The sequence below is a fragment of the Arachis ipaensis genome, chromosome B1 (assembly GCF_059453495.1).
Source record: "Arachis ipaensis isolate K30076 ecotype BB chromosome B1, ASM5945349v1, whole genome shotgun sequence".
Taxonomy (NCBI): Eukaryota; Viridiplantae; Streptophyta; class Magnoliopsida; order Fabales; family Fabaceae; genus Arachis; species Arachis ipaensis.
In genome coordinates, this window is record NC_142436.1 from 143,176,517 (window position 1) to 143,190,747 (window position 14,231).

At 37.8% G+C, this 14,231-nt stretch overlaps 2 non-coding genes across 2 annotated transcripts; both read right to left on the bottom strand.

Moving 5' to 3' along the window:
- Nucleotides 1-1,840: 1,840 nt before the first annotated feature.
- On the bottom strand, nt 1,841-1,948 carry LOC148578706 (small nucleolar RNA R71). Its single transcript, XR_015903017.1, has one exon. It is a non-coding gene; the product is annotated as a small nucleolar RNA R71 (small nucleolar RNA).
- Nucleotides 1,949-10,157: 8,209 nt separating this feature from the next.
- LOC148578707 (small nucleolar RNA R71) lies at nt 10,158-10,265 on the bottom strand. The gene has a single exon (XR_015904025.1). It is a non-coding gene; the product is annotated as a small nucleolar RNA R71 (small nucleolar RNA).
- Nucleotides 10,266-14,231: the final 3,966 nt, after the last annotated feature.

The following is a 14,231-nucleotide window of genomic DNA, read 5'->3' on the forward strand; positions in this document are numbered from 1 at the left end:
TAAGTTTGGTGTCAATTGCATATTCATCTTCCATTTTTCGAAAATTCATGCATTCATAGTGTTCTTCATGATCTTCAAGTTGTTCTTGGTAAGTCTTCTTGTTTGATTTTGATGTTTTCTTGTTTTGTGTTGTATGATATTTTTCATGTGCATTCTTGCATCCATAGAGTCTAAGCATCAAAGATTTCTAAGTTTGGTGTCTTGCATGTTTTCTTTGCATTAAAAATTTTTCAAAAATGTGTTCTTGATGTTCATCATGATCTTCATAGTGTTCTTGGTGTTCATCTTGACATTCATAGCATTCTTGCAGGCATTCATTGTTTTGATCCATAACTTTCATGCATTGCATCATTTTTCTTATTTTTCTCTCTCATCATAAAAATTCAAAAATCAAAAAAATATCTTCCCCTTTTATCTCTCATCAAATTCGAAAATTTGAGTTGACTTTTTCAAAAATTTTTAAACTCTAGTTGTTTTCATGAGTCAAATCAAATTTTCAATTTGAAAATCTTATCTTTTTCAAAATCTTTTTCAAAAATCAAATCTTTTTCATTTTTTTAGTTATTTTCAAAAATTTCAAAAATATTTTTCAAAAATCTTTTTCTTAATTTTACATCAAATTTTCGAAAATAACATCATCAATTAATGTTTTGATTTAAAAATTTCAAGTTTGTTACTTGCTTGTTAAGAAAGATTCAAACTTTAAGTTCTAGAATCATATCTTGTGATTTCTTGTGAATCAAGTCATTAATTGAGATTTTAAAAATCAAATCTTTTTCAAAAACTAATTTCAATCATATCTTTTCAAAAATATCTTCTTATTTTATCTTTTTCAAAAATATGATTTCAAAATATCTTTTCTAACTTCCTAACTTCTTATCTTTTCAAAAGTTGTTTCAACTAACTAACTAACTTTTTGTTTGTTTCTTATCTTTTTCAAAACCACCTAACTAACGCTCTCTCTCTAATTTTCGAAAATATCTCCCTCTTTTTCAAAAATTCTTTTTAATTAATTAATTATTTTAACTTTTGATTTTAAACTTTTCAAAAAATTACTAACCTTTTTCAAAAACTATTTTCGAAAATCACTAACTCTTTTTCAAAAATAATTTTCGAAAATCCTTCTCCCTCATCTCCTTCTAATTATTTATTCATCTACTAACACTTCATCTCACCCAAATTCGAACCCCCTCTTCCATCTGTGTTCGAATTTCTTCTTCTTCTTTTCTTCTACTCACACTAGGACCTCTATACTGTGGTAAAAAGGACCCCTATTATTATTATTTTTCTGTTCTCTCTTTTTCATATGAGCAGGAGCAAGGACAAGAACATTCTTGTTGAAGCAGATCCAGAACCTGAAAGGACTCTGAAGAGGAAACTAAGAGAAGCTAAACTACAACAATCCAGAGAGAACCTTTCAGAAATTTTCGAACAGGAAGAGGAGATGGCAGCCGAAAATAATAATAATGCAAGGAGAATGCTTGGTGACTTTACTGCACCTAATTCCAATTTACATGGAAGAAGCATCTCCATTCCTGCCATTGGAGCAAACAACTTTGAGCTGAAACCTCAGCTAGTTTCTCTGATGCAGCAGAACTGCAAGTTTCATGGACTTCCATCTGAAGATCCTTTTCAGTTCTTAACTGAATTCTTGCAGATCTGTGATACTGTTAAGACTAATGGAGTAGATCCTGAAGTCTACAGGCTCATGCTTTTCCCATTTTCTGTAAGAGACAGAGCTAGAATATGGTTGGACTCTCAACCTAAAGACAGCCTGAACTCTTGGGATAAGCTGGTCACGGCTTTCTTAGCCAAGTTCTTTCCTCCTCAAAAGCTGAGCAAGCTTAGAGTGGATGTTCAAACCTTCAAACAAAAAGATGGTGAATCCCTCTATGAAGCTTGGGAAAGATACAAACAGTTGACCAAAAAGTGTCCTTCTGACATGCTTTCAGAATGGACCATCCTGGATATATTCTATGATGGTTTATCTGAGCTATCAAAGATGTCGTTGGATACTTCTGCAGGTGGATCCATTCACCTAAAGAAAACACCTGCAGAAGCTCAAGAACTCATTAACATGGTTGCTAATAACCAGTTTATGTACACTTCTGAGAGGAATCCTGTGAGTAATGGGACGCTTATGAAGAAGGGAGTTCTTGAAGTTGATACTTTGAATGCCATATTGGCTCAGAACAAAATATTGACTCAGCAAGTCAATATGATTTCTCAGAGTCTGAATGGAATGCAAGCTGCATCCAACAGTACTCAAGAGGCTTCTTATGCAGAAGAAGCTTATGATCCTGAAAATCCTGCAATAGCAGAGGTGAATTACTTAGGTGAACCTTATGGAAACACCTATAACCCATCATGGAGAAATCATCTAAATCTCTCATGGAAGGATCAAAGGCCTCAACAAGGCTTTAATAATGGTGGAAGAAACAGGTTTAACAATAATAAACCTTTTCCATCATTCACTCAGCAACAGACAGAGAACTCTGAACAAAATACCTCTAATTTAGCAAACTTAGTCTCTGATCTATCCAAGGCCACTGTAAGTTTCATGAATGAAAAAAGGTCTTCCATTAGAAATTTGGAAGCACAAGTGGGCCAGCTGAGTAAAAGGATCACTGAAATCCCTCCTAGTACTCTCCCAAGCAATACAGAAGAGAATCCAAAAGGAGAGTGCAAGGCCATTGACATAAGCACCATGGCCGAACCTGTAAGGGAAGGAGAGGACGTGAATCCCAAGGGGGAAGACCTCCTGGGACGTCCAGTGATCAATAAGGAGCTTCCCTCTGAGGAACCAAAGAACTCTGAGGCTCATCTAGAGACCATAGAGATTCCATTAAACCTCCTTATGCCATTCATGAGCTCTGATGAGTATTCCTCTTCTGAAGAGAATGAGGAAGTTACTGAAGAGCAAGCTGCCAAGTTCCTTGGTGCAATCATGAAGCTAAATGCCAAATTATTTGGCATTGATACTTGGGAAGATGAACCTCCTTTGTTCACCAATGAACTAAGTGATCTGGATCAACTAACATTGCCTCAGAAGAGACAGGATCCTGGAAAGTTCATAATACCTTGTACCATAGGCACCATGATCTTTAAGGCTCTGTGTGACCTTGGTTCAAGAATAAACCTCATGCCCCTCTCTGTAATAGAGAAACTGGAAATCTATGGGGTGCAAGCTGCTAAAATCTCATTAGAGATGGCAGATAATTCAAGAAAATAGGCTTATGGACAAGTAGAGGACGTATTAGTAAAGGTTGAAGGCCTTTACATCCCTGCTGATTTCATAGTCCTAGATACTGGAAAGGAAGAGGATGAATCCATCATCCTAGGAAGACCTTTCCTAGCCACAGCAAGAGTTGTGATTGATGTGGACAAAGGAGAATTAATCCTTCAATTGAATGAGGACAACCTTGTGTTTACAACTCAAGGATCTCTCTCTGCATCCATGGAGAGAAAGCAAAAAAAGCTTCTCTCAAAGCAGAGTCAACCAAAGCTCCCACAGTCAAACTCTAAGTTTGGTGTTGGGAGGCCACAACCAAACTCTAAGTTTGGTGTTGAACTCCCATATCCAAACTCTAAGTTTGGTGTTGGAGAGTCTCAACAATGCTCTGAACATCTGTGAGGCTCCATGAGAGCCCACTGTCAAGCTATTGACATTAAAGAAGCGCTTGTTGGGAGGCAACCCAATTTTTATTTATCTAACTATATTTTTCTTAGTTATATGTCTTTATAGGTTCATGATCATGTGGAGTCACAAAATAAATATAAAAATTGAAAACGGAATCAAAAACAGCAGAAGAAAAATCACACCCTGGAGGAAGCATCTGCCTGGCATTCAACGCCAGAACAGAGCATGGTTCTGGCGCTGAACGCCCAAAATGGGCAGTATTTGGGCGCTGAACGCCCAAAATGGGCAGCATCTGGGCGCTGAACGCCAGAATTGCACCCTGGAGAGGAGCTGGCGCTGAACGCCTAGAACAAGCATGGTTCTGGCGTTCAACGCCAGAAATGGGCAACAAATGGGCGTTGAACGCCCAAAATGGGCACCAACATGGCGCTGAACGCCCAGAGTTGTGTGCAAGGGCATTTTACATGCCTAATTTGGTGCAAGGTTGTAAATCCTTGAACACCTCAGGATTTGTGGACCCCACAAGATCACCTCAGGATCTGTGGATCCCACAGGATCCCCACCTACCTCCACTCACTTCTTCTCACCCTCTCTCTCCATTCATGATCATCCCTTCTGTTTTCCATTTACCACTCACATCCATACACCCACCTACCTTCAAAATTCAACATCTCTTTCCCACCCAATCCCACCCATATGGCCAAATACACACATCCCTCCATCTCCTCCATATCTTCTTCTTCTTCTTCTATTCTTTCTTCTCTTGCTCGAGGGCGAGAAAAATTCTAAGTTTGGTGTGGTAAAAGCATAAGCTTTTTGTTTTTCCATAACCATTAATGGCACCTAAGGCCAAAGAAACCTCAAGAAAGAGGAAAGGGAAGGCAATTGCTTCCACCTCTGAGCCATGGGAGATGGAAAGATTCATCTCACAAGCCCATCACTAAGAAAAGGGTGGAACAAACAAAAGAGCACATTCATGGATCTCAACAGGCACATGAAGAAGCTCATCATCAAGAAATCCCTGAGATACCTCAGGGGATGCACTTCCCTCCACATAAATATTGGGAGCAAATCAACACCTCCCTTGGAGAATTAAGTTCCAACATGGGACAACTAAGGGTGGATTATCAAGAGCACTCCATCATCCTTCATGAAATAAGAGAAGATCAAAAAGCAATGAGGGAGGAGCAACAAAGACAAGGAAGAGACATAGAAGAGCTCAAGGACATCATGGGTTCCTCAAGGAGGAAATGCCACCATCACTAAGGTGGACTCATTCCTTGTTCTTACTTTCTCTGTTTTTCGTTTTCTCTATGTTAAGTGCTTATCTATGTTTGTGTCTTCATTACATGATCATTAGTAATTAGTAAATATGTCTTAAAGTTATGAATGTCCTATGAATCCATTACCTCTCTTAAATGAAAAATGTTTTAATTCAAAAGAACAAGAAGTACATGAGTTTCGAATTTATCCTTGAACTTAGTTTAATTATATTGATGTGGTGACAATGCTTCTTATTTTCTGAATGAATGCTTGAACAGTGCATATGTCTTTTGAAGTTGTTGTTTAAGAATGTTAAATATGTTGGCTCTTGAAAGAATGATGACTAGGAGACATGTTATTTGATAATCTGAAAAATCATAAAAATGATTCTTGAAGCAAGAAAAAGCAGCAAAGAACAAAGCTTGCAGAAAAAAAAATAATAGGCAAAAAAAAAATATAGAAAGAAAAAAGAAAAAGCAAGCAGAAAAAGCCAAAAGCTCTTAAAACCAAGAGGCAAGAGCAAAAAGCCAATAACCCTTAAAACTAAAAGGCAAGGGCAAATAAAAAGGATCCCAAGGCTTTGAGCATCAGTGGATAGGAGGGCCTAAAGGAATAAAATCCTGGCCTAAGCGGCTAAACCAAGCTGTCCCTAACCATGTGCTTGTGGCGTGAAGGTGTCAAGTGAAAACTTGAGACTAAGCGGTTAAAGTCAAGGTCCAAAGCAAAAAAAGAGTGTGCTTAAGAACCCTGGACACCTCTAATTGGGGACTTTAGCAAAGCTGAGTCACAATCTGAAAAGGTTCACCCAATTATGTGTCTGTGGCATTTATGTATCCGGTGGTAATACTGGAAAACAAAGTGCTTAGGGCCACGGCCAAGACTCATAAAATAGCTGTGTTCAAGAATCATCATATTGAACTAGGAGAATCAATAACACTATCTGAACTCTGAGTTCCTATAGATGCCAATCATTCTGAACCTCAATGGATAAAGTGAGATGCCAAAACTATTCAAGAGGCAAAAAGCTATAAGTCCCGCTCATATGATTAAAGCTATGTTTCATTGATAGTTTGGAATTTATAGTATATTCTCTTCTTTTTATCCTATTTGATTTTCAGTTGCTTGGGGACAAGCAATAATTTAAGTTTGGTGTTGTGATGAGCGGATAATTTATACGCTTTTTGACATTGTTTTTAGTATATTTTTAGTGGGATCTAGCTACTTTTAGGGATGTTTTCATTAGTTTTTATGTTAAATTCACATTTTTGGACTTTACTATGAGTTTGTGTGTTTTTATGTGATTTCAGGTATTTTCTGGCTGAAATTGAGGGACTTGAGCAAAAATCAGATTCAGAGGTTGAAGAAGGACTACTGATACTGTTGGATTCTGACCTCCCTGCACTCAAAGTAGATTTTCTGGAGCTACAGAACTCGAAATGGCGCGCTTCCAATTGCGTTGGAAAGTAGACATCCAGGGATTTCCAGCAATATATAATAGTCCATATTTTGCCCAAGTTTAGATGACGCAAACTGGCGTTCAACGCCAGTTCTCTGCCCAATTCTGGCGTCCAGCGCCAGAAACAAGTTGCAAAGTGGAGTTCAACGCCCAAAATGGCACCAAAACTGGCGTTCAACTCCAGGAATGACCTCTACACGTGTAACACTCAAGGTCAGCCCAAGCACACACTAAGTGGGCCCCGGAAGTGGATTTATGCATCAATTACTTACTCCTGTAAACCCTAGTGACTAGTTTATTATAAATAGAACTTTTTATCATTGTATTCACAGTCTTGGTTACTCCGGTTCCCCTCTGGGGCCGAGACCAATGAACTTCATCATTACTTATGTATTTTCATACGGTAGAGTTTCTGCACTCCATAGATTAAGGTGTGGAGCTCTACTGTTCCTCAAAGATTAATGCAAAGTACTACTGTTTTCTATTCAATTCAACTTATTCTGCTTCTAAGATATTCATTCGCACTTCAACCTGAATGTGATGAACGTGACAATCATCATCATTCCCTATGAACGCGTGCCTGACAACCACATCCGTTCTACATTAGATTGAATGAGTATCTCTTAGATCTCTTAATCGGAATCTTCGTGGTGTAAGCTAGAATGATGGCGGCATTCAAGAGAATCCGGAAAGTCTAAACCTTGTCTGTGGTATTCCGAGTAGGATTCAATGACTGAATGACTGTGACGAGCTTCAAACTCACGATTGCTGGGCGTAGTGACAGACGCAAAAGGATAGTAAATCCTATTCCAGCATGATCGAGAACCGACAGATGAATAGCCGTGCCGTGACTGGGTGCGTTAACCATTTTCACTGAGAGGATATGATGTAACCATTGACAAGGGTGATGCCTCCAGACGATTAGCCGTGCCGTGACAGGGCATTTGGATCATTTTCTCGAGACAAGATTGAAAGTAGCCCTTGACAATGGTGATGCATTACATAAAGCCAGCCATGGAAAGGAGTAAGACTGATTGGATGAAGATAGCAGGAAAGCAGAGGTTCAGAGGAATGAAAGCATCTCTATTCGCTTATCTGAAATTCTCACCAATGATTTACATAAGTATTTCTATCCCTATTTTCTTAATTATTTTTGAAAACCCCATTACTATTTTATATCCGCCTGACTGAGATTTACAAGGTGACCATAGCTTGCTTCATACCAACAATCTCCGTGGGATTCGACCCTTACTCACGTAAGGTATTACTTGGATGACCGAGTGCACTTGCTGGTTAGTTGTGCGAAGTTGTGAACCATGGTATTGGCATCATGTTTTTGGCGCCATTACCAGGGAAAGAAAGAGCGATGAATTTTACATAATTAAAGTGTAATCACAATTTCTGCGCACCAAGTTTTTGGCGCCGTTGCCGGGGATTGTTTGAGTTTGGACAACTAACGGTTCATCCTGTTGCTCAGATTAGGTAATTTTATTTTTGTTTTGTTTTCAAAAATTTTTCAAAAATCTTTCAAAAATTTTTCTTTTGTTTTCGAAAAAAAAATAATAAAAATAATGTTTTCAAAAATAAATTATTCTATGGCTTCAAAACTTTTAAGAATGAATTCTAGTGTTTCATGAAGCATGTAAAGCCATGTCCAAATTCATTTGGACTGAGGCTTCTAATTTGTTATCAAGAGCAAGCTAGTTGTTGCTAATCCACCTGCTGCTGTTCCTGATTTACATACTAAAGCTTGGCTGGCTATTAAGCCATGCCTGACCCTTTGATTGGAGCTTTAGACTAAAGAGCATAAGATTCCTGGAATTCATATTAAAAATTTTGGAATCCTTATTTTTGTTTTTCAAATAATTTTCGAAAAAAATTCCAAAAAAATTTAGAAAATAATAAAAAATCAAAAAAATATTTTTGTGTTTCTTGTTTGAGTCATGTGTCATGTTATAAGTTTGGTGTCAATTGCATATTCATCTTGCATTTTTCGAAAATTCATGCATTTATAGTGTTCTTCATGATCTTCAAGTTGTTCTTGGTAAGTCTTCTTGTTTGATTTTGATGTTTTCTTGTTTTGTGTTGTATGATGTTTTTCATGTGCATTCTTGCATCCATAGAGTCTAAGCATCAAAGATTTCTAAGTTTGGTGTCTTGCATGTTTTCTTTGCATTAAAAATTTTTCAAAAATGTGTTCTTGATGTTCATCATGATCTTCATAGTGTTCTTGGTGTTCATCTTGACATTCATAGCATTCTTGCATGCATTCATTGTTTTGATCCATAACTTTCATGCATTGCATCATTTTTCTTATTTTTCTCTCTCATCATAAAAATTCAAAAATCAAAAAAATATCTTCCCCTTTTATCTCTCATCAAATTCGAAAATTTGAGTTGACTTTTTCAAAAATTTTTAAACTCTAGTTGTTTTCATGAGTCAAATCAAATTTTCAATTTGAAAATCTTATCTTTTTCAAAATCTTTTTCAAAAATCAAATCTTTTTCATTTTTTTAGTTATTTTCAAAAATTTCAAAAATATTTTTCAAAAATCTTTTTCTTAATTTTACATCAAATTTTCGAAAATAACATCATCAATTAATGTTTTGATTTAAAAATTTCAAGTTTGTTACTTGCTTGTTAAGAAAGATTCAAACTTTAAGTTCTAGAATCATATCTTGTGATTTCTTGTGAATCAAGTCATTAATTGAGATTTTAAAAATCAAATCTTTTTCAAAAACTAATTTCAATCATATCTTTTCAAAAATATCTTCTTATTTTATCTTTTTCAAAAATATGATTTCAAAATATCTTTTCTAACTTCCTAACTTCTTATCTTTTCAAAAGTTGTTTCAACTAACTAACTAACTTTTTGTTTGTTTCTTATCTTTTTCAAAACCACCTAACTAACGCTCTCTCTCTCTAATTTTCGAAAATATCTCCCTCTTTTTCAAAAATTCTTTTTAATTAATTAATTATTTTAACTTTTGATTTTAAACTTTTCAAAAAATTACTAACCTTTTTCAAAAACTATTTTCGAAAATCACTAACTCTTTTTCAAAAATAATTTTCGAAAATCCTTCTCCCTCATCTCCTTCTAATTATTTATTCATCTACTAACACTTCATCTCACCCAAATTCGAACCCCCTCTTCCATCTGTGTTCGAATTTCTTCTTCTTCTTTTCTTCTACTCACACTAGGACCTCTATACTGTGGTAAAAAGGACCCCTATTATTATTATTTTTCTGTTCTCTCTTTTTCATATGAGCAGGAGCAAGGACAAGAACATTCTTGTTGAAGCAGATCCAGAACCTGAAAGGACTCTGAAGAGGAAACTAAGAGAAGCTAAACTACAACAATCCAGAGAGAACCTTTCAGAAATTTTCGAACAGGAAGAGGAGATGGCAGCCGAAAATAATAATAATGCAAGGAGAATGCTTGGTGACTTTACTGCACCTAATTCCAATTTACATGGAAGAAGCATCTCCATTCCTGCCATTGGAGCAAACAACTTTGAGCTGAAACCTCAGCTAGTTTCTCTGATGCAGCAGAACTGCAAGTTTCATGGACTTCCATCTGAAGATCCTTTTCAGTTCTTAACTGAATTCTTGCAGATCTGTGATACTGTTAAGACTAATGGAGTAGATCCTGAAGTCTACAGGCTCATGCTTTTCCCATTTTCTGTAAGAGACAGAGCTAGAATATGGTTGGACTCTCAACCTAAAGACAGCCTGAACTCTTGGGATAAGCTGGTCACGGCTTTCTTAGCCAAGTTCTTTCCTCCTCAAAAGCTGAGCAAGCTTAGAGTGGATGTTCAAACCTTCAAACAAAAAGATGGTGAATCCCTCTATGAAGCTTGGGAAAGATACAAACAGTTGACCAAAAAGTGTCTTTCTGACATGCTTTCAGAATAGACCATACTGGATATATTCTATGATGGTTTATCTGAGCTATCAAAGATGTCATTGGATACTTCTGCAGGTGGATCCATTCACCTAAAGAAAACACCTGCAGAAGCTCAAGAACTCATTGACATGGTTGCTAATAACCAGTTTATGTACACTTCTGAGAGGAATCCTGTGAGTAATGGGACGCCTATGAAGAAGGGAGTTCTTGAAGTTGATACTCTGAATGCCATATTGGCTCAGAACAAAATATTGACTCAGCAAGTCAATATGATTTCTCAGAGTCTGAATGGAATGCAAGCTGCATCCAACAGTACTCAAGAGGCTTCTTATGCAGAAGAAGCTTATGATCCTGAAAACCCTGCAATAGCAGAGGTGAATTACTTAGGTGAACCTTATGGAAACACCTATAACCCATCATGGAGAAATCATCTAAATCTCTCATGGAAGGATCAAAGGCCTCAACAAGGCTTTAATAATGGTGGAAGAAACAGGTTTAACAATAATAAACCTTTTCCATCATCCACTCAGCAACAGACAGAGAACTCTGAACAAAATACCTCTAATTTAGCAAACTTAGTCTCTGATCTATCCAAGGCCACTGTAAGTTTCATGAATGAAAAAAGGTCTTCCATTAGAAATTTGGAAGCACAAGTGGGCCAGCTGAGTAAAAGGATCACTGAAATCCCTCCTAGTACTCTCCCAAGCAATACAGAAGAGAATCCAAAAGGAGAGTGCAAGGCCATTGACATAAGCACCATGGCCGAACCTGTAAGGGAAGGAGAGGACGTGAATCCCAAGGGGGAAGACCTCCTGGGACGTCCAGTGATCAATAAGGAGCTTCCCTCTGAGGAACCAAAGGACTCTGAGGCTCATCTAGAGACCATAGAGATTCCATTAAACCTCCTTATGCCATTCATGAGCTCTGATGAGTATTCTTCTTCTGAAGAGAATGAGGAAGTTACTGAAGAGCAAGCTGCCAAGTTCCTTGGTGCAATCATGAAGCTAAATGCCAAATTATTTGGCATTGATACTTGGGAAGATGAACCTCCTTTGTTCACCAATGAACTAAGTGATCTGGATCAACTAACATTGCCTCAGAAGAGACAGGATCCTGGAAAGTTCATAATACCTTGTACCATAGGCACCATGATCTTTAAGGCTCTGTGTGACCTTGGTTCAAGAATAAACCTCATGCCCCTCTCTGTAATAGAGAAACTGGAAATCTATGGGGTGCAAGCTGCTAAAATCTCATTAGAGATGGCAGATAATTCAAGAAAATAGGCTTATGGACAAGTAGAGGACGTATTAGTAAAGGTTGAAGGCCTTTACATCCCTGCTGATTTCATAGTCCTAGATACTGGAAAGGAAGAGGATGAATCCATCATCCTAGGAAGACCTTTCCTAGCCACAGCAAGAGTTGTGATTGATGTGGACAAAGGAGAATTAATCCTTCAATTGAATAAGGACAACCTTGTGTTTACAACTCAAGGATCTCTCTCTGCATCCATGGAGAGAAAGCAAAAAAAGCTTCTCTCAAAGCAGAGTCAACCAAAGCTCCCACAGTCAAACTCTAAGTTTGGTGTTGGGAGGCCACAACCAAACTCTAAGTTTGGTGTTGAACTCCCATATCCAAACTCTAAGTTTGGTGTTGGAGAGTCTCAACAATGCTCTGAACATCTGTGAGGCTCCATGAGAGCCCACTGTCAAGCTATTGACATTAAAGAAGCGCTTGTTGGGAGGCAACCCAATTTTTATTTATCTAACTATATTTTTCTTAGTTATATGTCTTTATAGGTTCATGATCATGTGGAGTCACAAAATAAATATAAAAATTGAAAACGGAATCAAAAACAGCAGAAGAAAAATCACACCCTGGAGGAAGCATCTGCCTGGCATTCAACGCCAGAACAGAGAATGGTTCTAGCGCTGAACGCCCAAAATGGGCAGTATTTGGGCGCTGAATGCCCAAAATGGGCAGCATCTGGGCGCTGAACGCCAGAATTGCACCCTGGAGAGGAGCTGGCGCTGAACGCCTAGAACAAGCATGGTTCTGGCGTTCAACGCCAGAAATGGGCAACAAATGGGCGTTGAACGCCCAAAATGGGCACCAACATGGCGCTGAACGCCCAGAGTTGTGTGCAAGGGCATTTTACATGCCTAATTTGGTGCAAGGTTGTAAATCCTTGAATACCTCAGGATTTGTGGACCCCACAAGATCACCTCAGGATCTGTGGATCCCACAGGATCCCCACCTACCTCCACTCACTTCTTCTCACCCTCTCTCTCCATTCATGATCATCCCTTCTGTTTTCCATTTACCACTCACATCCATACACCCACCTACCTTCAAAATTCAACATCTCTTTCCCACCCAATCCCACCCATATGGCCAAATACACACATCCCTCCATCTCCTCCATATCTTCTTCTTCTTCTTCTTCTTCTATTCTTTCTTCTCTTGCTCGAGGGCGAGCAAAATTCTAAGTTTGGTGTGGTAAAAGCATAAGCTTTTTGTTTTTCCATAACCATTAATGGCACCTAAGGCCAAAGAAACCTCAAGAAAGAGGAAAGGGAAGGCAATTGCTTCCACCTCTGAGCCATGGGAGATGGAAAGATTCATCTCACAAGCCCATCACTAAGAAAAGGGTGGAACAAACAAAAGAGCACATTCATGGATCTCAACAGGCACATGAAGAAGCTCATCATCAAGAAATCCCTGAGATACCTCAGGGGATGCACTTCCCTCCACATAAATATTGGGAGCAAATCAAAACCTCCCTAGGAGAATTAAGTTCCAACATGGGACAACTAAGGGTGGAACATCAAGAGCACTCCATCATCCTTCATGAAATAAGAGAAGATCAAAAAGCAATGAGGGAGGAGCAACAAAGACAAGGAAGAGACATAGAAGAGCTCAAGGACATCATGGGTTCCTCAAGGAGGAAATGCCACCATCACTAAGGTGGACTCATTCCTTGTTCTTACTTTCTCTGTTTTTTGTTTTCTCTATGTTAAGTGCTTATCTATGTTTGTGTCTTCATTACATGATCATTAGTAATTAGTAACTATGTCTTAAAGTTATGAATGTCCTATGAATCCATCACCTCTCTTAAATGAAAAATGTTTTAATTCAAAAGAATAAGAAGTACATGAGTTTCGAATTTATCCTTGAACTTAGTTTAATTATATTGATGTGGTGACAATGCTTCTTGTTTTCTGAATGAATGCTTGAACAGTGCATATGTCTTTTGAAGTTGTTGTTTAAGAATGTTAAATATGTTGGCTCTTGAAAGAATGATGACTAGGAGACATGTTATTTGATAATCTGAAAAATCATAAAAATGATTCTTGAAGCAAGAAAAAGCAGCAAAGAACAAAGCTTGCAGAAAAAAAAATAATAGGCGAAAAAAAAATATAGAAAGAAAAAAGAAAAAGCAAGCAGAAAAAGCCAAAAGCTCTTAAAACCAAGAGGCAAGAGCAAAAAGCCAATAACCCTTAAAACTAAAAGGCAAGGGCAAATAAAAAGGATCCCAAGGCTTTGAGCATCAGTGGATAGGAGGGCCTAAAGGAATAAAATACTGGCCTAAGCGGCTAAACCAAGCTGTCCCTAACCATGTGCTTGTGGCGTGAAGGTGTCAAGTGAAAACTTGAGACTGAGCGGTTAAAGTCAAGGTCCAAAGCAAAAAAAGAGTGTGCTTAAGAACCCTGGACACCTCTAATTGGGGACTTTAGCAAAGTTGAGTCACAATCTGAAAAGGTTCACCCAATTATGTGTCTGTGGCATTTATGTATCTGGTGGTAATACTGGAAAACAAAGTGCTTAGGGCCACGGCCAAGACTCATAAAATAGCTGTGTTCAAGAATCATCATACTGAACTAGGAGAATCAATAACACTATCTGAACTCTGAGTTCCTATAGATGCCAATCATTCTGATCCTCAATGGATAAAGTGAGATGCCAAA